Source organism: Arachis ipaensis, chromosome B1 (genome assembly GCF_059453495.1).
Source record: "Arachis ipaensis isolate K30076 ecotype BB chromosome B1, ASM5945349v1, whole genome shotgun sequence".
NCBI lineage: Eukaryota > Viridiplantae > Streptophyta > Magnoliopsida > Fabales > Fabaceae > Arachis > Arachis ipaensis.
This window is the reverse complement of record NC_142436.1, coordinates 111530592-111556713: the sequence shown is the minus strand read 5'-3', so window position 1 is coordinate 111556713 and position 26122 is coordinate 111530592. Positions and strand designations below refer to the sequence as shown.

The following is a 26122-nucleotide window of genomic DNA, read 5'->3' as shown; positions in this document are numbered from 1 at the left end:
TTTTATATTTATTTTGTGACTCCACATGATCATGAACCTAAGAAAACATGAAAAACAATAAAAATAAGAATTAGATAAACATTGGGTTGCCTCCCAACAAGCGCTTCTTTAATGTCAATAGCTTGACAGGGGGCTCTCATGGAGCCTCACAGATGTGCAGAGCTTTGTTGAGACTCTCCAACACCAAACTTAGAGTTTGGATATGGGAGTTCAACACCAAACTTAGAGTTTGACTGTGGGGGCTCTGGTTGACTCTGCTTTGAGAGAAGCTTTTCAAGCTTCCTCTCCATGGTTGCAGAGGGAGATCCTTGAGTTTTGAATACAAGGGAGTTCTCATTCCATTGAAGGACTATTTCACCTCTGTCAACATCAATCAAAGCTCTTGCTGTGGCCAGGAAAGGTCTTCCTAGGATGATGGATTCATCCTCTTCCTTTCCAGTATCCAGGACTATGAAATCAGTAGGTATGTAAAGGCCCTCAACCTTTACTAATACATCTTCTACTTGTCCATAAGCCTGTTTTCTTGAGCTGTCTGCCATCTCTAGTGAGATTTTAGCAGTTTGCACCCCATAGATTCCCAGTTTCTCTATTACAGAGAGGGGCATGAGGTTTATTCCTGAACCAAGGTCACATAGAGCCTTAAAGATCATGGTGCCTATGGTGTAGGGTATTATGAACTTTCCAGGATCTTGTCTCTTCTGAGGCAATGTCAGTTGATCCAGATCACTTAGTTCATTGATGAACAAGGGAGGTTCAACTTCCCAAGCATCAATGCCAAACAATTTGGCATTCAGCTTCATGATTGCACCAAGAAACTTGGCAGTTTGCTCTTCAGTGACATCCTCATTCTCTTCAGAAGAAGAATACTCATCAGAGCTCATGAAGGGCATAAGGAGGTTCAATGGAATCTCTATAGTCTCTAGATGAGCCTCAGAGTCCTTTGATTCCCCAGAGGGAAGCTCCTTATTGATCACTGGACGTCCCAGGAGGTCTTCCTCCTTGGGATTCACGTCCTCTCCTTTCCTCACAGGTTCGGCCATGGCACTTATGTCAATGGCCTTGCACTCTCCTTTTGGGTTCTCTTCTGTATTGCTTGGGAGAGTACTGGGAGGGATTTCAGTGATCCTTTTACTCAGCTGGCCCACTTGTGCTTCCAGATTTCTAATGGAAGACCTTGTTTCATTCATGAAACTTACAGTGGCCTTAGATAGATCAGAGACTAGATTTGCTAAATTAGAAGCATTTTGTTCAGAGTTCTCTGTCTGTTGCTGAGTTGATGATGGAAAAGGCTTGCTATTGCTAAACCTGTTTCTTCCACCATTAGTAAAGCCTTGTTGGGGCTTTTGATCCTTCCATGAGAAATTTGGATGATTTCTCCATGTTGAGTTATAGGTGTTTCCATAAGGTTCACCTAAGTAATTTACCTTTGCTATTGCAGGGTTCTCAGGATCATAAGCTTCTTCTTCAGAAGATGCTTCTTGAGTACTGTTGGATGCAGCTTGCATTCCATGCAGACCCTGAGAGATCATATTGACTTGCTGAGTCAATATTTTATTCTGAGCCAATATGGCATTCAGAGTATCAACCTCAAGAACTCCCTTCTTCATAGGCGTCCCATTACTCACAGGATTCCTTTCAGAGGTGTACATGAACTGGTTATTAGCAACCATGTCAATGAGTTCTTGAGCTTCTGCAGGCGTTTTCTTTAGGTGAATGGATCCACCTGCAGAAGTGTCCAGTGACATCTTTGATAGCTCAGATAAACCATCATAGAATATATCCAGGATGGTCCATTCTGAAAGCATGTCAGAAGGACACTTTTTGGTCAACTGTTTGTATCTTTCCCAAGCTTCATAGAGAGATTCACCTTCTTTTTGTCTGAAGGTTTGAACATCAACTCTAAGCTTGCTCAGCTTTTGAGGAGGAAAGTACTTGGCTAAGAAAGCCGTGACCAGCTTATCCCAAGAGTTCAGGCTGTCTTTAGGTTGAGAATCCAACCATAATCTAGCTCTGTCTCTTACAGCAAAAGGGAAAAGCATGAGCCTGTAGACTTCAGGATCTATTCCATTAGTCTTTACAGTCTCACATATCTGCAAGAATTCAGTTAAGAACTGAAAAGGATCTTCAGATGGAAGTCCATGAAACTTGCAGTTCTGCTGCATTAGAGAAACTAATTGAGGTTTCAGCTCAAAATTGTTTGCTCCAATGGCAGGAATGGAGATGCTTCTTCCATGTAAATTGGAATTAGGTGCAGTAAAGTCACCAAGCATCCTCCTTTCATTATTATTATTTTCGCCTGCCATCTCCTCTGCCTGTTCGAAAATTTCTGAAAGGTTATCTCTGGATTGTTGTATTTTAGCTTCTCTTAATTTTCTCTTCAGAGTCCTTTCAGGTTCTGGATCTGCTTCCACAAGAATGTTCTTATCCTTGCTCCTGCTCATATGACAAGGAAGAATGGCCAGAAAAATGATAATAATAATAGAGATCCTTTATACCACAGTATAGGGATCCCTTTGTAAGTAGAAGAAGAAGGGGAGATAAAGGATGTGATGTAAAGGAAGAAACACAACTGTGAGGATTGGAATGTGAGATGAGATGTTAGGATATGAATGAATAAATAGAATGAGATGGGAGAGGGATAATTTTCGAAAATTATTTTGAAAAGGAGTTAGTGATTTTTGAAAATTGGTTTTTGAAAATTTGTTAGTATTTTTTCGAAAATTTTTTTTTTGAATAATTAAAATAATTAATAAATTAAAAAGAAATTTTGAAAAAGGGAAGAGATATTTTCGAAAATGAGAGAGAGAGAGTTAGTTAGGTGGTTTTGAAAAAGTTAAGAAACAAACAAAAAGTAGTTAGTTAGTTGAAACAAATTTTGAAAAGATAGGAAGTTAGGAAGTTAGAAAAGATATTTTGAAAAGATATTTTTGAAAAAGATAAGATAAGAAGATATTTTTGAAAAGATATGATTGAAATTAGTTTTGAAAAAGATTTGATTTTTAAAATCTCAATTAATGACTTGATTCATAAGAAATCACAAGATATGATTCTAGAACTTAAAGTTTGAATCTTTCTTAACAAGCAAGTAACAAACTTCAAATTTTTGAATCAAAACATTAATTGTTTAAGTTATTTTCGAAAATTTGGTATAAAAATAAGAAAAATATTTTTGAAAAATATTTTTTTAATTTTCGAAAATAACTAAGAATTTTGGAAAAGATTTGATTTTTTGAAAAAGATTTTGAAAAAGATAAGATTTTCAAATTGAAAATTTGATTTGACTCATGAGAAACAATTTGATTTTTTAAAAATTTTTGAAAAAGTCAACTCAATTTTCGAATTTGATGAGAGAAAAAGGGAAAGATATTTTTTTGATTTTTGAATTTTTTTTATGAAAAACATGAAAATTATGCAATGCATAAAATTTTTAGATCAAAACAATGAATGCATGCAAGAATGCTATGAATGTCAAGATGAACACCAAGAACACTTTGAATGTCATGATGAACATCAAGAACATATTTTTGAAAAATTTTTAATGCAAAGAAAACATGCAAGACACCAAACTTAGAATTCTTTAATGCTTACGCACTAAGAATTCAAGAATGCATATGAAAAACAACATACAATACAAAAGGTGGATATCTGTTCGCTTTCCTGCTATCTTCATCCAATCAGTCTCATTCCTTTCCATGGCTGGCTTTATGTGATACATCACCACTGTCAATGGCTACTTTCGGTCATCTCACGGGAAAATGATCCAATGCCCTGTCACGGCACGGCTAATCGTCTGGAGGCATCACCCTTGTCAATGGCTTCATCTTATCCTCTCAGTGAATAATATGCTCACGCACCCTGTCACGGCACGGCTATTCATCTGTCGGTTCTCGATCATGCCGGAATAGGATTTACTATCCTTTTGCGTCTGTCACTAACACCATGCAATCGCGAGTTAGGAGCTCGTCACAGTCATTCAATCATTGAATCCTACTCGGAATACCACAGACAAGGTTTAGACCTTCCGGATTCTCTTGAATGCCGCCATCATTCTAGCTTACGCCACGAAGATTCTGGTTAGGAGATCTAAGAGATACTCATTCTAGCTTATTTCATGTAGAACAGAAGTGTTTGTCAGGCACGCGTTCATAAGGGAGAAGGATGATGAGCGTCACACATAATCATCACCTTCATCATGTTCTTGGGTGCGAATGGATATCTTAGAAGTGAAATAAGAAGATTTGAATAGAAAACAGTAGTACTTTGCATTAATCTTTGAGGAACAGCAGAGCTCCACACCTTAATCTATGGAGTGTAGAAACTCTACCGTTGAAAATACATAAGTGAAGGTCCAGGCATGGCCGAGATGGCCAGCCCCCTGAAACGTGATCAAAGGATCATAAGGTAATCCAAAGATGTCTAATACAATCGTAAGAGGTCCTATTTATAATAAACTAGCTACTAGGGTTTACATGAGTAAGTATTTGATGTATAAATCCACTTCCGGGGCCCACTTGGTGTGTGCTTGGGCTGAGCTTAAGTGTTGCACGTGCAGAGGCCATTTGTGGAGTTGAACGCCAGTTTCTGTGCCAGTTTGGGCGTTCAACTCTGGTTTTGGATCCTTTTCTGGCGCTGGACGCCAGATTTGGCAGAAGGCTGGCGTTGAACGCCAGTTTACGTCGTCAATTCTTGGCCAAAGCATGGACTATTATATATTTGCACGTGCATGGACTATTAAAAGGACTGCTGATGCTGTTGGATTCTGACCTCCCTGCACTCAAAGTGGATTTTCTGGAGCTACAGAACTCGAAATGGCATGCTTCCAATTGCGTTGGAAAGTAGACATCCAGGGCTTTCCAGCAATATATAATAGTCCATACTTTGCACAAGGATAAACGACGTAAACCGGTGTTCAACGCCAGTTCTCTGCCCAATTCTGGCGTCCAGCGCCAGAAAAGGATCAAAAACTGGAGTTGAACGCCCAAACTGGCATAAAAATTGGCGTTCAACTCCACAAATGGCCTCTGCACGAAATCTCAGCCCCAGCACACACCAAGTGGGCCCCAGCACACCAAGTAGGCCCCAGAAGTGGATCTCTGCATCATCCATCATAGTCCACTCATATTTTGTAACCCTAGGCTACTAGTTTAGTATTTAAACAACTTTTAGAGACTTATTCTGTATCTCATGACATTTTAGATCTAAACTTTGTATTTTCTGACGGCATGAGTCTCTAAACCCCATTGTTGGGGGTGAGGAGCTCTGCTGTGTCTCAATGAATTAATGCAAGTATTCCTGTTTTCCATTCAAACACGCTTGTTCCTATCTAAGATGTTTATTCGCGCTTAACTGTGATGAAGGTGATGATCTGTGACATTCATCACCTTCCTCAAACCATGAACGTGTGTCTGACAACCACCTCCGTTCTATATCCGATTGAATGAGTATCTCTTAGATTCTTTAATCAGAATCTCCGTGGTATAAGCTAGAACTGATGGCAGCATTCATGAGAATCCGGAAAGTCTAAACCTTGTCTGTGGTATTCCGAGTAGGATTCAAGGATTGAATGACTGTGACGAGCTTCAAACTCCTGAAGGCTGGGCGTTAGTGACAGATGGAAAAGGATAGTAAATCCTATTCCAACCGGATCGAGAACCAACCGGTGATTAGCCGTGCTGTGACAGAGCGCGTGAGCGTAGTTTTCACTGGAAGGATGGAAGGTAGCCATTGACAACGGTGATCCACCAACACACAGCTTGCCATAGGAGGACGTGCGTGCGTGAATCAGAAGACAGAGGAAAGCAGAGATTCAGAAGACAAAGCATCTCCAAAACTCCAACATATTCTCCATTACTACACAACAAGTAACTTTTAATTTATGCTCTACTGGTTATTCATAATTCAATTGATAAACATAATTGACTTCCTAACTAAGATTTACAAGATAACCATAGATTGCTCCAAACCAACAATCTCTGTGGGATTCGACCCTTACTCACGTAAGGTATTACTTGGACGACCCAGTGCACTTGCTGGTTAGTTGTGCGAAGTTGTAAGAGAGTAATGTGAACAGTAACATTACAATTTCGTGCACCAAGTTTTTGGCGCCGTTGCCGGGGATTGTTCGTGTTTGAACAACTGACGGATTATTTTGTTGCTTAGATTAGGAAAAATCTTTCTTTTTGGTTTAGAGTCTTTTATTAATTAACCCTTGTTAAAATACTTTAAACTTATAGCTCAGTTATTTAGAACGTGGTGTTTATGTTCATGATAATTGGCTATCATATTTTAAAAAAAAAAAAACCTTTTTCAAAAATAATTTTTCTATTAAATCCTGTGCCAAACTTTAAGTTTGGTGTTTTCAAAAATAATCTTTCTTAAAATTTTTGAAGGTCCCATAACTCATTTGGCTAGAACATTAATTTGATTGGGTTAAACTCTTTTATACTCTTTTCAAAACCTTCTTTTTCAAAAATAATTTTTCTATTAAATCCTGTGCCAAACTTTAAGTTTGGTGTTTTCAAAAATAATCTTTCTTAAAATTTTTGAAGGTCCCATAACTCATTTGGCTAGAACATTAATTTGATTGGGTTAGACTCTTTTATACACTTTTCAAAACCTTCTTTTTCAAAAATATTTTTTTCTATTAAATCTTGTGCCAAACTTTAAGTTTGGTGTTTTCTTGTTAATTCCCCTTTGATTTTCGAAAATTTTGGTTTGGTTTTCTAAAAATTTTAAGTTTGGTGTTCTTCCTTCATGTTCTTGTGTTCTTGTGAGTCTTCAAAGTGTTCTTGAGTTTCCTTGTGTCTTGATCTTAAAATTTTTAAGTTTGGTGTTCCTTGGTGTTTTCCCTCCAAATTTTTCGAAAACAAGGAGCATTAGATCTAAAAATTTTAAATCTTGTACTATCTTATTGTTTTTCTCTCTCCTCACTAAATTCAAAAAAAAATATCTTTTCCAAAATATCTATTCTAACTTCCTAACTTCTTATCTTTTCAAAATTTGTTTCAACTAACTAACTAACTTTTTGTTTGTTTCTTAACTTTTTCAAAACTACCTAACTAACTCTCTCTCTCGAATTTTCGAAAATATCTTCCCTCTTTTTCAAAAAATTTCATTTTTTTTAAATAATTATTTTTAATTTTTTTTACGAAAAAAAAATTTAAAAAAAAAAATTTAAAAAAAAAATTTTAAATTCAAATTCTTTTTAGTTATTTTATTTTATTTAAGTATTTACTTCTTATAAAATAAAATAAATAAAAAGGTAAATCAGTCCAAGTTATATCCATAGATCCATCATGGACATAAGTGGAGATGGACAGTCCAGGAGGACTTTGGGGTCATATTCTAACCCCTCTACTGCTTCGTATGGGAGTAGCATATGCATACCCTCCATTGGGGTTAGTAGCTTTGAGTTGAATCCTCAGCTCATTATCATGGTGCAGCAAAGTTGCCAGTATTCCGGTCTTCCACAGGAAGAACCTACAGAGTTTCTGGCACAATTTTTACAAATTGCTGACACAGTACATGATAAGGAAATAGATCAGGATGTCTACAGACTATTACTGTTTCCATTTGCTGTAAAAGATCAAGCTAAAAGGTGGTTAAATAACCAACCTAAGGCCAGCATAAGAACATGGAAACAGCTGACAGAAAAATTCCTGAATCAATATTTCCCTCCAAAAAGGATGACACAGCTAAGGCTGGACATCCAAGGCTTTAAACAAGGAGATAATGAATCTCTTTATGATGCCTGGGAGAGATACAGAGAGATGCTACGAAAATGCCCCTCTGAAATGTTTTCAGAGTGGGTTCAGTTAGACATCTTCTACTATGGGCTTACAGAAGGAGCTCAGATGTCTTTAGATTACTCAGCTGGTGGATCTATCCATATGAGAAAGACAATTGAAGAGGCTCAAGAGCTCATTGATACAGTTGCCAGGAATCAGCATCTGTATCTAAGCAGCAACCCTTCCATGAATGAAGAGGTTAAAACAGTAACTGCTGAATTCAGTACTGTAAAACAAGCTGCTGAATTCAATCAGCAATTAGATTTTCTAACAAAGCAGCTAGCTGAATTCAAAGACAGGTTACAGGAGACAAGGATAGCTAATATGCATATGGAAGAACAGTTTAAGCAAACAAAGCAGCAGCTATCAAAGCAAATAGCAGAAGAATGCCAAGCAGTTCAATTAAGAAGTGGGAAAACATTAAATACCCCACCTCAAGGCATCAAAAATTCAAGAAATGAGCAACCCACCAAAGATTCCCCTGAGGACAGTAAGAGCCCAGGGAAAAATAATTCTGGCACTAAAACGCCAGAAAACAGGTGGAAGGCTGGCGCTGAACGCCCAGACCATGCCCAAAACTGGCGTTCAGCGCCAGAAACAAGGCAGGATTGGCGTTCAACGCCAGAAATGGGCAAGAATCTGGCGTTGAACGCCCAAATGGGGCAGAATCCAGCGCTGAACGCCCAACAGGGGCACATTTCTGGCGTTCAGGCGCCAGGAACAGATAGTGAGTTGGCATCTAACGTCACTCCAGCTTCTGACTCTGGTATGCAATTGCCAGAGAGGGATCAGACACACATAAGTGCTGATAACATCCCCTCTAAAAAGGCTTCTTTAACCACTAAGGTTGAGGAATATAAAGCCAAGATACCTTATCCTCAAAAACTCCGGAAAGAGGAGCAGGATAAGCAATTTGCTCGCTTTGCAGATTATCTAAGGACTCTTGAAATAAAGATTCCATTTGCAGAGGCACTTGAGCAAATACCTTCTTATGCCAAGTTCATGAAAGAGATCTTGAGTCATAAAAAGGAGTGGAGAGAAACAGAAAGAGTTCTCCTCACTGAAGAATGCAGTGCAGTCATTCTGAAAAGCTTTCCTGAAAAGCTTAAAGACCCTGGGAGTTTTCTGATACCATGCATATTAGAAGGTGATTGCACCAAGACAGCTTTATGCGATCTTGGGGCAAGCATCAACCTAATACCTGCATCCACTATCAGGAAGCTTGGCTTAACTGAAGAAGTTAAACCAACCCGAATATGTCTCCAACTTGCTGATGGCTCCACTAAATACCCATCAGGCGTGATTGAGGACATGATTGTCAGAGTTGGGCCATTCGCCTTTCCCACTGACTTTGTTGTGCTGGAAATGGAGGAGCACAAGAGTGCCACTCTCATTCTAGGAAGACCCTTCCTAGCAACTGGACGATCCCTCATTGACGTCCAACAAGGGGAAATAACCCTGAGAGTCAACGATGACGAGTTAAAGTTGAACGCTGTCAAAGCCATGCAGCATCCAGACACATCAACAGACTGCATGAAAGTTGACCTTATTGACTCTTTGGTAGAAGAGATCAACATGGCTGAGATTCTCGAATCAGAGTTGGAAGACATCTTTAAAGATGTTCAGCCTGATTTGGAGGATTCAGGGGACATGAAAGAGCCTCTGAACTTTCTTCTGAAAAAGGAAAAACCTCCTAAACCAGAGCTCAAGCCACTGCCACCATCCATGAAATATGTATTTCTAGGAGAAGGTGACACTTTTCCAGTGATCATAAGCTCTGCTTTAAATTCACAGGAAGAGGAAGCACTTATTCAAGTGCTAAGGACACACAAGACAGCTCTTGGGTGGTCCATAGGTGACCTTAAGGGCATAAGCCCAGCTAGATGCATGCACAAAATCCTATTGGAGGATAATGCCAAACCAGTGGTTCAACCACAGAGGCGGCTAAATCCAGCCATGAAGGAAGTGGTGCAGAAAGAGGTCACCAAATTACTAGAGGCTGGGATTATTTATCCCATTTCTGATAGCCCCTGGGTGAGCCCTGTTCAAGTCGTCCCAAAAAAGGGAGGCATGACAGTGATTCATAATGAAAAAAATGAACTGGTTCCTACAAGAACAGTTACAGGGTGGCGCATGTGTATTGACTACAGAAGGCTCAATACAGCCACCAGAAAGGATCATTTTCCTTTACCATTCATAGACCAGATGCTAGAGAGACTAGCAGGTCATGATTATTACTGCTTTTTGGATGGCTACTCAGGCTATAACCAGATTGCAGTAGATCCCCAGGATCAAGAGAAAACAACATTCACATGTCCATCCGGAGTGTTTGCTTACAGAAGGATGCCCTTTGGGCTATGCAATGCACCTGCAACCTTCCAGAGATGCATGCTCTCTATTTTCTCTGATATGGTGGAAAAATTTCTGGAAGTCTTCATGGATGACTTCTCAGTATATGGAGACTCATTCAGCTCCTGTCTTGATCACCTGAAACTTGTTTTGAAAAGATGCCAAGAAACCAACCTAGTTTTAAACTGGGAAAAGTGTCACTTCATGGTGACTGAAGGAATTGTTCTTGGACATAAGATCTCAAACAAGGGAATAGAGGTGGATCAAGCAAAAATAGAGGTAATTGAAAAATTACCACCACCTGCCAATGTTAAGGCAATCAGAAGCTTTCTGGGGCACGCAGGATTCTATAGGAGGTTTATAAAGGATTTTTCAAAAATCGCAAAACCTCTAAGCAATCTGCTAGCTGCTGACACGCCATTTGTGTTTGACACAGCATGCCTGCAGGCGTTTGAAACGCTGAAAGCTAAGCTGGTCTCAGCACCAGTCATTTCTGCACCAGACTGGACATTGCCATTTGAGTTAATGTGTGATGCCAGTGATCATGCCATTGGTGCAGTATTGGGACAGAGGCATGACAAGCTTCTGCATGTCATTTATTATGCCAGCCGCGTTCTAAATGATGCCCAGAAAAATTACACAACCACAGAAAAAGAACTACTTGCAGTGGTTTACGCCATTGACAAGTTCAGATCATACTTAGTAGGATCAAAAGTGATTGTGTATACTGACCATGCTGCTCTTAAATATCTACTCACAAAGCAGGATTCAAAACCCAGGCTCATCAGATGGGTATTGCTTCTGCAAGAGTTTGATATAGAAATAAGAGACAGAAAAGGGACAGAGAACCAAGTAGCTGATCATCTGTCCCGGATAGAGCCAGTGGAAGGGACGTCCCTCCCCTTCCTTGAGATCTCTGAGACATTCCCTGATGAGCATCTATTTGCCATTCAGGAAGCACCATGGTTTGCCGTTATTGCAAACTATAAAGCTGCAAGGTTCATACCCAAGGAGTACAATAGAATACAAAAAAAGAAACTAATTACTGATGCAAAGTACTACTTGTGGGATGAACCCTATCTCTTTAAGAGATGTGCAGACGGAATTATCCGTAGGTGTGTCCCCAGAGAGGAAGCACAGAGAATCCTATGGCATTGCCATGGATCTCAATATGGAGGCCATTTCGGAGGTGAGCGAACAGCCACCAAGGTCCTCCAATGTGGCTTCTATTGGCCCACACTCTATAAAGATTCCAGAGAATTTGTACGTAATTGTGACAGTTGCCAAAAAGCTGGTAATCTGCCTCATGGTTACGCCATGCCTCAACAAGGAATCTTGGAAATAGAGTTGTTTGATGTATGGGGAATTGACTTCATGGGACCTTTCCCACCATCATACTCAAACACTTATATTCTGGTGGCAGTTGACTATGTATCAAAATGGGTTGAGGCTATTGCCACACCCACCAATGATACTAAAACAGTGCTGAAGTTCCTCCAGAAACATATCTTTAGCAGGTTTGGTGTCCCTAGAGTGTTAATCAGTGATGGGGGCACTCACTTCTGCAATAAACAGCTTTACTCTGCCATGGTTCGGTATGGAATTCGCCACAAAGTGGCCACTCCATATCATCCACAAACCAACGGGCAAGCTGAAGTCTCTAACAGAGAATTAAAGAGAATCCTGGAACGGACAGTAAATACCCGAAGAAAGGATTGGGCAAGGAGCTTGGATGATGCTCTGTGGGCTTACAGAACAGCATTCAAGACCCCTATAGGGACCTCTCCATACCAACTTGTGTATGGTAAGGCATGTCACCTGCCCGTGGAACTGGAACATAAAGCTTATTGGGCAACCAGATTCCTAAACTTAGATGCCAAATTAGCAGGAGAAAAACGATTGCTCCAGCTAAATGAGCTAGAGGAATTCAGATTCACAGCTTTCGAAAATGCCAAACTTTATAAAGAAAAATCAAAAAAATGGCATGACAGAAAGCTGTCATCTAGAATCTTTAAACTAGGACAGAAGGTCCTGTTGTTTAACTCTAGACTCAGGCTATTCCCCGGGAAACTGAAATCCCGGTGGAGGGGACCATACGTGATTACAAGTGTGTCACCATATGGTTATGTGGAGCTTCAAGATATTGATTCTGATAAGAAGTTCATTGTCAATGGACAGAGAATCAAGCATTATCTTGAAGGCAACATTGAGCAAGAATGCTCAAGGCTGAAGCTAGATTAAAAAGCTCAGCAAGGTCCAGCTAAAGACAATAAAGAAGCGCTTGCTGGGAGGCAACCCAGCCATGGGGTAACAATCCTCTAAGCATTTTGCCCTATTTTTATTTTTATTTGTTTATATAAAGTTCACTGACACTAAGGTAAAGAATCATTTGCATAAGTTTACAGGGTTACAGGAGCTTACTGGCAAGAAAACGCCAGTGAAGGCCATTTTGGGCGTTCAGCGCCCAAAATGGGCATCCAGTGGGCGCTGAACGCCAGTAAGGATAGCTATCTGGCGTTCAACGCCAGAAAAGGGCAACAACTGGGCGTTGAACGCCCAGGAGAGCAGCATTTGGGCGTTGAACGCCCAAAACAGGCAGTGTTTGGGCGTTCAAACGCCAGGATGGTGGGGAGGAGCTCTCCTTCTACCCATCTCCTTCTTTTTCTTTTGCTTGAGGACAAGCAAAGCTCTAAGTTTGGTGTGCTTATCCGTGATCACTAAGATCATGGCCCCTAAAGGAAAACAACCCACTCCAAGAGGAGCAAGGGCGTGATTTAAAGGAACTGAAGCGCCAGAAATTCTCTCTTGAAGGACCAAGCACCTCACAGACTAGAGGAACATCCACTTCCCAAACCTCAAGGTTGTTAGGTTCTAATCTTAGCCTTAACTCTGTGATAACTGTTCTTATTTTAATTTTACCTTAGGAGTCATATAGTAGTAATTAGTATCTATTTTGATTTTATCTCCAATTAAGCTATAGTTTATTTTTCTCATCATCAGCAAACATGAATAAAGTAGTAGATCTTTTGAATAAGAAGCAATAAAATTTCGAGTTTTAATAAGAGAAATTCTAATTAGTTAAATGTGGTGGCAATACTTTCTGTCTTCTGAATGAATGCTTGAACAGTGCATATATCTTTTGAATTTGTTGTTTAAGACTGTTAAATATGTTGGCTCTTGAAAGAATGATGAACATGAGACATGTTATTGAGAATCTGAAAAATCATAAAAATGATTCTTGAAGCAAGAAAAAGCAGCAAAGAACAAAGCTTGCAGAAAAAAAAAAAAAAGGAGAAAGAAAAAAGAGAAAGCAAGCAGAAAAAGCCAAAGCTCTTAAAACCAAAAGGCAAGAGCAAAAAGCCAAAGCCCTTAAAACCAAAAGGCAAGGGTAATAAAAAGGGATCCCAAGGCTTTGAGCATCAGTGGATAGGAGGGCCTAAAGGAATAAAATCCTGGTCTAAGCGGCTAAACCAAGCTGTCCCTAACCATGTGCTTGTGGCGTGAAGGTGTCAAGTGAAAACTTGAGACTGAGCGGTTAAAGTCAAGGTCCAGAGCAAAAAGAAGAGTGTGCTTAAGAACTCTAGACACCTCTAATTGGGGACTTTAGCAAAGCTGAGTCACAATCTGAAAAGGTTCACCCAATTATGTGTCTGTGGCATTTATGTATCCGGTGGTAATACTGGAAAACAAAGTGCTTAGGGCCACGGCCAAGACTCATAAAGAAGCTGTGTTCAAGAATCATCACACTGAACTAAGAGAATCAATAACACTATCTGAATTCTGAGTTCCTATAGATGCCAATCACTCTGAGCTTCAATGGATAAAGTGAGATGCCAAAACTGTTCAGAAGCAAAAAGCTACTAGTCCCGCTCATCTAATTAGGATCTGAGCTTCAATCAAAAACTCTGAGATATTATTGCTTCTCAACATATTAGTCTTCTATTTTATTTGTCTAGTTGCTTGAGGACAAGCAACAGTTTAAGTTTGGTGTTGTGATGAGCGGATATTTTATACGCTTTTTGGGGATAATTTCATATAGTTTAGAGTATGTTTTAGTTAGTTTTTAGTCTAATTCTAGTAGTTTTTAGGAAAAATTCATATTTCTGGACTTTACTATGAGTTGTGTGTTTTTCTGTAATTTCAGGTATTTTTCTGGCTGAAATTGAAGGAGCTGAGCAAAAATCGGATTCAGGCTGAAAAAGGACTGCTGATGCTGTTGGATTCTGACCTCCCTGCACTCAAAATGGATTTTCTGGAGCTACAGAACTCGAAATGGCATGCTTCCAATTGCGTTGGAAAGTCGACATCCAGGGCTTTCCAGCAATATATAATAGTCCATACTTTGCACAAGGATAAACGACGTAAACTGGCGTTCAACGCCAGTTCTCTGCCCAATTCTGGCGTCCAGCGCCAGAAAAGGATCAAAAACTGGAGTTGAACGCCCAAACTGGCATAAAAACTGGCTTTCAACTCCACAAATGGCCTCTGCACGAAATCTCAGCCCCAGCACACACCAAGTGGGCCCCAGCACACCAAGTGGGCCCCAGAAGTGGATCTCTGCATCATCCATCATAGTCCACTCATATTTTGTAACCCTAGGCTACTAGTTTAGTATTTAAACAACTTTTAGAGACTTATTCTGTATCTCATGACATTTTAGATCTAAACTTTGTATTTTCTGACGGCATGAGTCTCTAAACCCCATTGTTGGGGGTGAGGAGCTCTGCTGTGTCTCAATGAATTAATGCAAGTATTCCTGTTTTCCATTCAAACACGCTTGTTCCTATCTAAGATGTTCATTCGCGCTTAACTGTGATGAAGGTGATGATCTGTGACATTCATCACCTTCCTCAAACCATGAACGTGTGTCTGACAACCACCTCCGTTCTATATCCGATTGAATGAGTATCTCTTAGATTCTTTAATCAGAATCTCCGTGGTATAAGCTAGAACTGATGGCAGCATTCATGAGAATCCGGAAAGTCTAAACCTTGTCTGTGGTATTCCGAGTAGGATTCAAGGATTGAATGACTGTGACGAGCTTCAAACTCCTGAAGGCTGGGCGTTAGTGACAGATGCAAAAGGATAGTAAATCCTATTCCAACCGGATCGAGAACCAACCGGTGATTAGCCGTGCTGTGACAGAGCGCGTGAGCGTAGTTTTCACTGGAAGGATGGAAGGTAGCCATTGACAACGGTGATCAAAAACTTGGTGCACGAAATTGTGATCTCCAGGCTCGAACAAATCCTGGTAATGGCTCCAAAGCTTGGTGCTCTGATCTTAATTTATAATTGTCACAACTTCGATACAACTAACCAGCAAGTGCACTGGGTCGTCCAAGTAATACCTTACGTGAGTAAGGGTCGAATCCCACGGAGATTGTTGGTATGAAGCAAGCTATGGTCACCTTGTAAATCTCAGTCAGGCAGATATAAATGGATAATGATGTTTTCGAATTTAATATAATAAAATAGGGATAGAGATACTTATGTAAATCATTGGTAGAAATTTCAGATAAGCGAATGGAGATGCTTTTCGTTCCTCTGAACCTCTGCTTTCCTGCTATCTTCATCCAATCAGTCTCATTCCTTTCCATGGCTGGCTTTATGTGATACATCACCACTGTCAATGGCTACTTTCGGTCATCTCTCGGGAAAATGATCCAATGCCCTGTCACGGCACGGCTAATCGTCTGGAGGCATCACCCTTGTCAATGGCTTCATCTTATCCTCTCAGTGAATAATATGCTCACGCACCCTGTCACGGCACGGCTATTCATCTGTTGGTTCTCGATCATGCTGGAATAGGATTTACTATCCTTTTGCGTCTGTCACTAACGCCCTGCAATCGCGAGTTCGGAGCTCGTCACAGTCATTCAATCATTGAATCCTACTCGGAGTACCACAGACAAGGTTTAGACTTTCCGGATTCTCTTGAATGCCGCCATCATTCTAGCTTACGCCACGAAGATTCTGGTTAGGAGATCTAAGAGATACTCATTCTAGCTTAATTCATGTAGAACGGAAGTGTTTGTCAGGCACGCGTTCATAAGGGAGAAGGATGATGAGCGTCACACATAATCATCACCTTCATCACGTTCTTGGGTGCGAATGGATATCTTAGAAGCGAAATAAGAAGAATTGAATAGAAAATAGAAGTACTTTGCATTAATCTTTGAGGAACAGCAGAGCTCCACACCTTAATCTATGGAGTGTAGAAACTCTACCGTATGAAAATACATGAGTGAAGGTCCAGGCATGGCCGTGATGGCCAGCCCCCTAAATGAGATCACAGGATCAAAAATACAATCCAGGATGCCTAATACAATAGTAAGAGGTCCTATTTATAATAAACTAGCTACTAGGGTTTACATGAGTAAGTATTTGATGCATAAATCCACTTCCGGGGCCCACTTGGTGTGTGTTTGGGCTGAGCTTAAGTGTTGCACGTGCAGAGGCCATTTGTGGAGTTGAACGCCAGTTTCTGTGCCAGTTTGGGCGTTCAACTCTGGTTTTGGATCCTTTTCTGGCGCTGGACGCCAGATTTGGGCAGAAGGCTGGCGTTGAACGCCAGTTTACGTCGTCAATTCTTGGCCAAAGTATAGACTATTATATATTGCTAGAATGCCCTGGATGTCTACTTTCCAACGCCATTGGAAGCGCACCATGTTGAGTTCTGTAGCTCCAGAAAATCCACTTTGAGTGCAGGGAGGTCAGAATCCAACAGCATCAGCAGTCCTTTTTCAACCTCTGAATCTGATTTTTGCTCAAGTCCCTCAATTTCAGCCAGAAAATACCTGAAATCATAGAAAAACACACAAACTCATAGTAAAGTCCAGAAATGTGAATTTAACACAAAATCTATTAAAAACATCCCTAAAAGTAACTAGATCCTACTAAAAACATACTAAAAACAATGTCAAAAAGCGTATAAATTATCCGCTCATCACAACACCAAACTTAAATTGTTGCTTGTCCCCAAGCAACTGAAAACCAAAATAGGATAAAAAGAATAGAATATACTATAAATTCCAAACTATCAATGAAACATAGCTCCAATCAGATGAGCGGGACTTATAGCTTTTTGTCTCTTGAATAGTTTTGGCATCTCACTCTATCCATTGAGGTTTAGAATGATTGGCATCTATAGGAACTCAGAGTTCAGATAGTGTTATTGATTCTCCTAGTTCAGTATGATGATCTTTGAACACAGCTATTTTATGAGTCTTGGCCGTGGCCCTAAGCACTTTGTTTTCCAGTATTACCACCGGATACATAAATGCCACAGACACATAATTGGGTGAACCTTTTCAGATTGTGACTCAGTTTTGCTAAAGTCCCCAATTAGAGGTGTCCAGGGTTCTTAAGCACACTCTTTTTTTGCTTTGGACCTTGACTTTAACCGCTCAGTCTCAAGTTTTCACTTGACACCTACACGCCACAAGCACATGGTTAGGGACAGCTTGGTTTAGCCGCTTAGACCAGGATTTTATTCCTTTAGGCCCTCCTATCCACTGATGCTCAAAGCCTTGGGATCCTTTTTATTTGCCCTTGCCTTTTGGTTTTAAGGGTTATTGGCTTTTTGCTCTTGCCTCTTGGTTTTAAGAGCTTTTGGCTTTTTCTGCTTGCTTTTTCTTTTTCTTTCTATTTTTTTTTTCGCCTATTTTTTTTTTCTATTTTTTTTTTCTGCAAGCTTTGTTCTTTGCTGCTTTTTCTTGCTTCAAGAATCATTTTTATGATTTTTCAGATTATCAAATAACATGTCTCCTAGTCATCATTCTTTCAAGAGCCAACATATTTAACATTCTTAAACAACAACTTCAAAAGACATATGCACTGTTCAAGCATACATTCAGAAAATAAGAAGCATTGTCACCACATCAATATAATTAAACTAAGTTCAAGGATAAATTTAAAACTCATGTACTTCTTGTTCTTTTGAATTAAAACACATTTTTTATAAGAGAGGTGATGGATTCATAGGACATTTATAACTTTAAGACATAGTTACTACTACTAATGATCATGTAATGAAGACACAAACATAGATAAGCACATAACATAGAAAATGAAAAACAGAGAAAGTAAGAACAAGGAATGAGTCCACCTTAGTGATGTCCTTGAGCTCTTCTATGTCTCTTCCTTGTCTTTGCTGCGCATCCTTCATTGCTTTTAGATCTTCTCTCTTTTCATGAAGGATGATGGAGTGCTCTTGATGTTCCACCCTTAGTTGCTTCCAATAATTGTGTGGAAGAAAATGTATCCCCTGAGGTATCTCAGGGATCTCTTGATTTGCAGTCAAATGTTCTACCACTGAGCTATAGACCCTTGATGGAAGCTTTTGTCTTCCCTTTCCTCTTTCTAGAGGCTTCTCTGGCCTTAGGTGCCATCAATGGTTATGGAAAAAACAAAAAAGCTATGCTTTTTACCACACCAAACTTAGAATGTTGCTCGCCCTCGAGCAAAAGAAGAAAGAATAGAAGAATAAGAAGAAGATATGGAGGAGATGGAGGGAGATGTGTATTCGGCCATATGGGTGGGATTGGGTGGGAAAGAGATGTTGAATTTTGAAGGAAAGTGGGTGTTTGGATGTGAGTGGTAAAGAGTTAATAGGGAAGAGTGTTTATTGGGAATAGAGGATGATTGAGAAGAGAGAAGAGAGTGAGTGGAGGTAGGTGGGGATCCTGTGGGGTCCACAGATCCTGAGGTGATCCTGTGAGGTCCACAGATCTTGAGGTGTCAAGGCATTTACATCCCTGCACCAATTTAGGCATGCAAAATGCCCTTGCACACAACTCTGGGCGTTCAGCGCCAGGTTGGTGCCTATTTTGGGCGTTCAACGCCCATCTGTGTGCTATTTCTAGCGTTGAACAAATCCTGGTAATGGCTCCAAAGCTTGGTGCTCTGATCTTAATTCATGATTGTCACAACTTCGATACAACTAACCAGCAAGTCCACTGGGTCGTCCAAGTAATACCTTACGTGAGTAAGGGTCGAATCCGACGGAGATTGTTGGTATGAAGCAAGCTATGGTCACCTTGTAAATCTCAGTCAGGCAGATATAAAGTGATAATGGTGTTTTCGAATTTAATATAATAAGATAGGGATAGAAATACTTATGTAAATCATTGGTAGGAATTTCAGATAAGCGAATGGAGATGCTTTTCGTTCCTCTGAACCTCTGCTTCTCTGCTATCTTCATCCAATCAGTCTTACTCCTTTCCATGGCTGGCTTTATGTGATACATCACCACTGTCAATGGCTACTTTCGGTCATCTCTCGGGAAAATGATCCAATGCCCTGTCACGGCACGGCTAATCGTCTGGAGGCATCACCCTTGTCAATGGCTTTATCTTATCCTCTCAGTGAATAATATGCTCACGCACCCTGTCACGGCACGGCTATTCATCTGTCGATTCTCGATCATGCTGGAATAGGATTTACTATCCTTTTGCGTCTGTCACTAACGCCCTGCAATCGCGAATTAGGAGCTCGTCACAGTCATTCAAACATTGAATCCTACTAGGAATACCACGGACAAGGTTTAGACTTTCCGGATTCTCTTGAATGCCGCCATCATTCTAGCTTACGCCACGAAGATTCTGGTTAGGAGATCTAAGAGATATTCATTCTAGCTTAATTCATGTAGAACAGAAGTGTTTGTCAGGCACGCGTTCATAGGGGAGAAGGATGATGAGCGTCACACATAATCATCACCTTCATCATGTTCTTGGGTGCGAATGGATATCTTAGAAGCGAAATAAGAAGAATTGAATAGAAAACAGTAGTACTTTGCATTAATCTTTGAGGAACAGCAGAGCTCCACACCTTAATCTATGGAGTGTAGAAACTCTACCGTTAAAAATACATAAGTGAAAGGTCCAGGCATGGCCGAGAGGCCAGCCCCTCTGATCTAAGAACCAGGCGTCCAAAGATGATCCTAAGATCCTAAGATGATCAAAAGATGTCTAATACAATAGTAAAAGGTCCTATTTATAATAAACTAGTCACTAGGGTTTACATGAGTAAGTAATTGATGCATAAATCCACTTCCGGGGCCCACTTGGTGTGTGTTTGGGCTGAGCTTAAGTGTAGCACGTGCAGAGGCCATTTGTGGAGTTGAACGCCAGTTTCTGTGCCAGTTTGGGCGTTCAACTCTGGTTTTGGATCCTTTTCTGGCGCTGGACGCCAGATTTGGGCAGAAGGCTGGCGTTGAACGCCAGTTTACGTCGTCAATTCTTGGCCAAAGTATAGACTATTATATATTTCTGGAAAGCCCTGGATGTCTACTTTCCAACTCAATTGGAAGCGCGCCATTTCGAGTTCTGTAGCTCCAGAAAATCCACTTTGAGTGCAGGGAGGTCAGAATCCAACAGCATCAGCAGTCCTTCTTCAACCTCTGAATCTGATTTCTGCTCAAGTCCCTCAATTTCAGCCAGAAAATACCTGAAATCACAGAAAAACACACAAACTCATAGTAAAGTCCAGAAATGTGAATTTATCATAAAAACTAATGAAAACATCCCTAAAAGTAACTAGATCCTACTAAAAACATACTAAAAACAATGTCAAAAAGCGTATAAATTATCCGCTCATCACAACACCAAACTTAAATTGTTGCTTGTCCCCAAGCAACTGAAAATCAAATAGGATAAAAAGAAGAGAATATACTATAAATTCCAAACTATCAATGAAACATAGTTTCAATCATATGAGCGGGACTTATAGCTTTTTGCCTCTTGAATAGTTTTGGCATCTCACTTTATCCATTGAGGTTCAGAATGATTGGCATCTATAGGAACTCAGAGTTCGAATAGTGTTATTGACTCTCCTAGTTCAGTATGATGATTCTTGAACACAGCTTCTTTATGAGTCTTGGCCGTGGCCCTAAGCACTTTGTTTTCCAGTATTACCACCGGATACATAAATGCCACAGACACATAATTGGGTGAACCTTTTCAGATTGTGACTCAGCTTTGCTAGAGTCCCCACTTAGAGGTGTCCAGGGTTCTTAAGCACACTCTTAGTTTTTGCTTTGGACCTTGACTTTAACCGCTCAGTCTCAAGTTTTCACTTGACACCTACACGCCACAAGCACATGGTTAGGGACAGCTTGGTTTAGCCGCTTAGACCAGGATTTTATTCCTTTAGGCCCTCCTATCCACTGATGCTCAAAGCCTTGGGATCCTTTTTATTTGCCCTTGCCTTTTGGTTTTAAGGGTTATTGGCTTTTTCTGCTTGCTTTTTCTTTTTCTTTCTTTTTTTCTATATTTTTTTTTCGCCCCTTTTTTTTTTTTGCTGCTTTTTCTTGCTTCAAGAATCATTTTTATGATTTTTCAGATTATCGAATAACATGTCTCCTAGTCATCATTCTTTCAAGAGCCAACATATTTAACATTCTTAAACAACAACTTCAAAAGACATATGCACTGTTCAAGCATACATTCAGAAAACAAGAAGCATTGTCACCACATCAATATAATTAAACTAAGTTCAAGGATAAATTCGAAACTCATGTACTTCTTGTTCTTTTGAATTAAAACATTTTTCATTTAAGAGAGGTGATGGATTCATAGGACATTCATATCTTTAAGACAAAGTTACTAACTACTAATGATCATGTAATGAAGACACAAACACAGATAAGCACATAACATAGAAAACGAAAAACAGAAGAAAGCAAAAGCAAGGAATGAATCCACCTTAGTGATGGTGGCGTTTCCTTCTTGAGGAACCAATGATGTCCTTGAGCTCTTCTATGTCTCTTCCTTGTCTTTGTTGCTCCTCCCTCATTGCTTTTTGATCTTCTCTTATTTCATGGAGCATGATGGAGTGCTCTTGATGTTCCACCCTTAGTTGTCCCATACTGGAACTCAATTCTCCTAGGGAGGTGTTGACTTGCTCCCAATAATTTTGTGGAGGAAAGTGCATTTGAGGCATCTCCGGGATCTCATGGAAATGAGCTTTTTGCGCCTCTTGAGCTCCATGATTGGGCTCTCTTGCTTGCTCTATCTTTTTCTTAGTGATGGGCTTGTCCTCTTTAATGAGGATATCTCCCTCTATGTCAATTCCAGCTGAATTGCATAGGTGGCAAATGAGGTGAGGAAAGGCTAACCTTGCCATGGTGGAGGACTTGTCAGCCACCATGTAGAGTTCTTGAGGTATAATCTCATGAACTTCCACCTCTTCTCCAATCATGATGCTATGGATCATGATGGCCCGGTCTATAGTAACTTCAGACCGGTTGCTAGTGGGAATGATTGAGCATTGAATAAACTCCAACCATCCTCTAGCAATAGGCTTGAGGTCCAATCTTCTTAGTTGAACCGGCTTGCCTTTGGAGTCAATCTTCCATTGAGCTCCTTCTACACATATGTCCATAAGGACTTGGTCCAACCTTTGATCAAAGTTGACTCTCCTTGTGTAGGGGCGTGCGTTCTCTTCCATGTATGGCAAGTTGAACGCCAACCTCACATTCTCCGGACTAAAATCTAAGTATTTCCCCCGAACCATTGTAACATAGTTCTTTGGATCCGGGTTCTTACTTTGATGATGGTTCTTGGTGATCCATGCATTGGCATAGAACTCTTGAACCATTAGGATGCCGACTTGTTGGATGGGATTTGTTAGAACTTCCCAACCTCTTCTTTGAATTTCATGTCGGATCTCCGGATACTCATTTCTTTTGAGTTTAAAAGGGACCTCAGGGATCACCTTCTTCTTGGCCACAACATCATAGAAGTGGTCTTGATGGGCTTTGGAGATGAACCTTTCCATCTCCCATGACTCGGATGTGGAAGCTTTTATCTTCCCTTTCCCTCTTCTAGAGGATTCTCCGGTCTTAGATGCCATCAATGGTAATGGAAAAACAAAAAAGCTATGCTTTTACCACACCAAACTTAGAATATTGCTCGCCCTCGAGCAATAAACAAAGGAAATAGAAGAAGAAGAAGAAGAAGAAATATGGAGAGGGAGAGGGAGATGAGGTTTCGGCCAAGAGGAGTGTAGAGGGGTGTGTTGTGTGAATTTGATGAAGAATGGAGGTCTTTATATAGGGAAGGGAGGGGGGGTAAAGGTTCGGCCATATGGGTGGGTTTGGGTGGGAAATTGGTTTTGAATTTTGATGGTAGGTGGAGTTTATGAGGTAGGTTTATGGGGAAGAGGAGATGGATGTGACTGGTGAAGGTTTAGTGGGGAAGAGAGTTTTTGGGGTTGTGTGAAAGAGAGTGGTGAGAAGAAGTGAGTGGAGGTAGGTGGGGATCCTGTGGGGTCCACAGATCCTGAGTGGATCCTGTGGGGTCCACAGATCCTGAGTGGATCCTGTGGGGTCCACAGATCCTGAGTGGGTCCTGTGGGGTCCACAGATCCTGAGGTGTCAAGGCATTTACATCCGTGCACCAATTTAGGCATGTAAAATGCCCTTGCACACAACTCTGGGCGTTCAGCGCCAGGTTGGTGCCCATTTTGGGCGTTCAACGCCCATTTGCTGCCATTTCTGGCGTTGAACACCAGAACCATGCTTGTTCTGGGCGTTCAGCGCCAGGATGCTGCCCATTTGGGCGTTCAGCGCCAGAACCATGCTCTGTTCTGGCGTTTGAACGCCAGGCATATGCTCCTCCAGGGTGTGATTTTTCTTCTGCTGTTTTTGATTCCATTTCCAATTTTTATATTTATTTTGTGACTCCACATGATCATTAACCTAAGAAAACATGAAAAACAATAAAAATATGAATTAGATAAACATTGGGTTGCCTCCCAACAAGCGCTTCTTTAATGTCAATAGCTTGACAGTGGGCTCTCATGGAGCCTCACAGATGTGCAGAGCTTTGTTGAGACTCTCCAACACCAAACTTAGAGTTTGGATATGGGAGTTCAACACCAAACTTAGAGTTTGGTTGTGGCCTCCCAACACCAAACTTAGAGTTTGACTGTGGGGGCTCTGGTTGGCTCTGCTTGGAGAGAAGCTTTTCCTGCTTCCTCTCCATGGTTGCAGAGGGAGATCCTTGAGTTTTGAATACAAGGGGGTTCTCATTCCATTGAAGGACTATTTCACCTCTGTCAACATCAATCACAGCTCTTGCTGTGGCCAGGAAAGGTCTTCCTAGGATGATGGATTCATCCTCTGCCTTTCTAGTATCCAGGACTATGAAATCAGTAGGTATGTAAAGGCCCTCAACCTTTACTAATACATCTTCTACTTGTCCATAAGCCTGTCTTCTTGAGCTGTCTGCCATCTCTAGTGAGATTTTAGCAGCTTGCACCCCATAGATTCCCAGTTTCTCTATTACAGAGAGGGGCATGAAGTTTATCCCTGAACCAAGGTCACACAGAGCCTTAAAGATCATGGTGCCTATGGTACAAGGGATTATGAACTTTCCAGGATCCTGTCTCTTCTGAGGCAATGTCAGTTGATCCAGATCACTTAGTTCATTGATGAACAAGGGAGGTTCAACTTCCCAAGCATCAATGCCAAACAATTTGGCATTCAGCTTCATGATTGCACCAAGAAACTTGGCAGTTTGCTCTTCAGTGACATCCTCATTCTCTTCAGAAGAGGAATACTCATCAGAGCTCATGAAGGGCATAAGGAGGTTCAATGGGATCTCTATAGTCTTTAGATGAGCCTCAGAGTCCTTTGGTTCCCCAGAGGGACGCTCCTTATTGATCACTGGACGTCCCAGGAGGTCTTCCTCCTTAGGATTCACGTCCTCTCCTCTCCTCACAGGTTCGGCCATGGCGCTTATGTCAATGGCCTTGCACTCTCCTTTTGGGTTCTCTTCTGTATTACTTGGGAGAGTACTAGGAGGGATTTCAGTGATTCTTTTACTCAGCTGGCCCACTTGTGCTTCCAGATTTCTAGTGGAAGACCTTGTTTCATTCATGAACTTACAGTGGCCTTAGATAGATTAGAGACTAGATTTGCTAAATTAGAAGCATTTTGTTCAGAGTTCTCTGTCTGTTGCTGAGTTGATGATGGAAAAGGTTTGCTATTGCTAAACCTGTTTCTTCCACCATTATTAAAGCCTTGTTGGGGCTTTTGATCCTTCCATGAGAAATTTGGATGATTTCTCCATGTTGAGTTATAGGTGTTTCCATAAGGTTCACCTAAGTAATTTACCTCTGCTATTGCAGGGTTCTCAGGATCATAAGCTTCTTCTTCAGAAGATGCCTCTTAAGTACTGTTGGATGCAGCTTGCATTCCATGCAGACTCTGAGAAATCATATTGACTTGCTGAGTCAATATTTTATTCTGAGCCAATATGGCATTCAGAGTATCAACCTCAAGAACTCCCTTCTTCATAGGCGTCCCATTACTCACATAATTCCTTTCAGAAGTGTACATGAACTGGTTATTAGCAACCATATCAATGAGTTCTTGAGCTTCTGCAGGCGTTTTCTTTAGGTGAATGGATCCACCTGCAGAAGTGTCCAGTGACATCTTTGATAGCTCAGATAAACCATCATAGAATATATCCAGGATGGTCCATTCTGAAAGCATGTCAGAAGGACACTTTTTGGTCAACTGTTTGTATCTTTCCCAAGCTTCATAGAGAGATTCACCTTCTTTCTGTCTGAAGGTTTGAACATCAGCTCTAAGCTTGCTCAGCTTTTGAGGAGGAAAGTACTTGGCTAAGAAAGCCGTGACCAGCTTATCCCAAGAGTTCAGGCTGTCTTTGGGTTGAGAATCCAACCATAATCTAGCTCTGTCTCTTACAGCAAAAGGGAAAAGCATGAGCCTGTAGACTTCAGGATCTACTCCATTAGTCTTAACAGTATCACATATCTGCAAGAATTCAGTTAAGAACTGAAAAGGATCTTCAGATGGAAGTCCATGAAACTTGCAGTTCTGCTGCATCAGAGAAACTAATTGAGGTTTCAGCTCAAAATTGTTTGCTCCAATGGCAGGAATGGAGATGCTTCTTCCATGTAAATTGGAATTAGGTGCAGTAAAGTCACCAAGCATCTTCCTTACATTATTATTATTT

The 26122-nt window shown here is 40.7% G+C and overlaps 2 non-coding genes across 2 annotated transcripts; both read left to right on the top strand.

The window, feature by feature from the left end:
- Positions 1–1799: 1799 nt before the first annotated feature.
- Positions 1800–1907, top strand: LOC148577936 (small nucleolar RNA R71). Its single transcript, XR_015904328.1, has one exon. It is a non-coding gene; the product is annotated as a small nucleolar RNA R71 (small nucleolar RNA).
- Positions 1908–25629: 23722 nt separating this feature from the next.
- Positions 25630–25737, top strand: LOC148577935 (small nucleolar RNA R71). The gene has a single exon (XR_015904184.1). It is a non-coding gene; the product is annotated as a small nucleolar RNA R71 (small nucleolar RNA).
- The last annotated feature ends 385 nt before the right edge of the window (positions 25738–26122 follow it).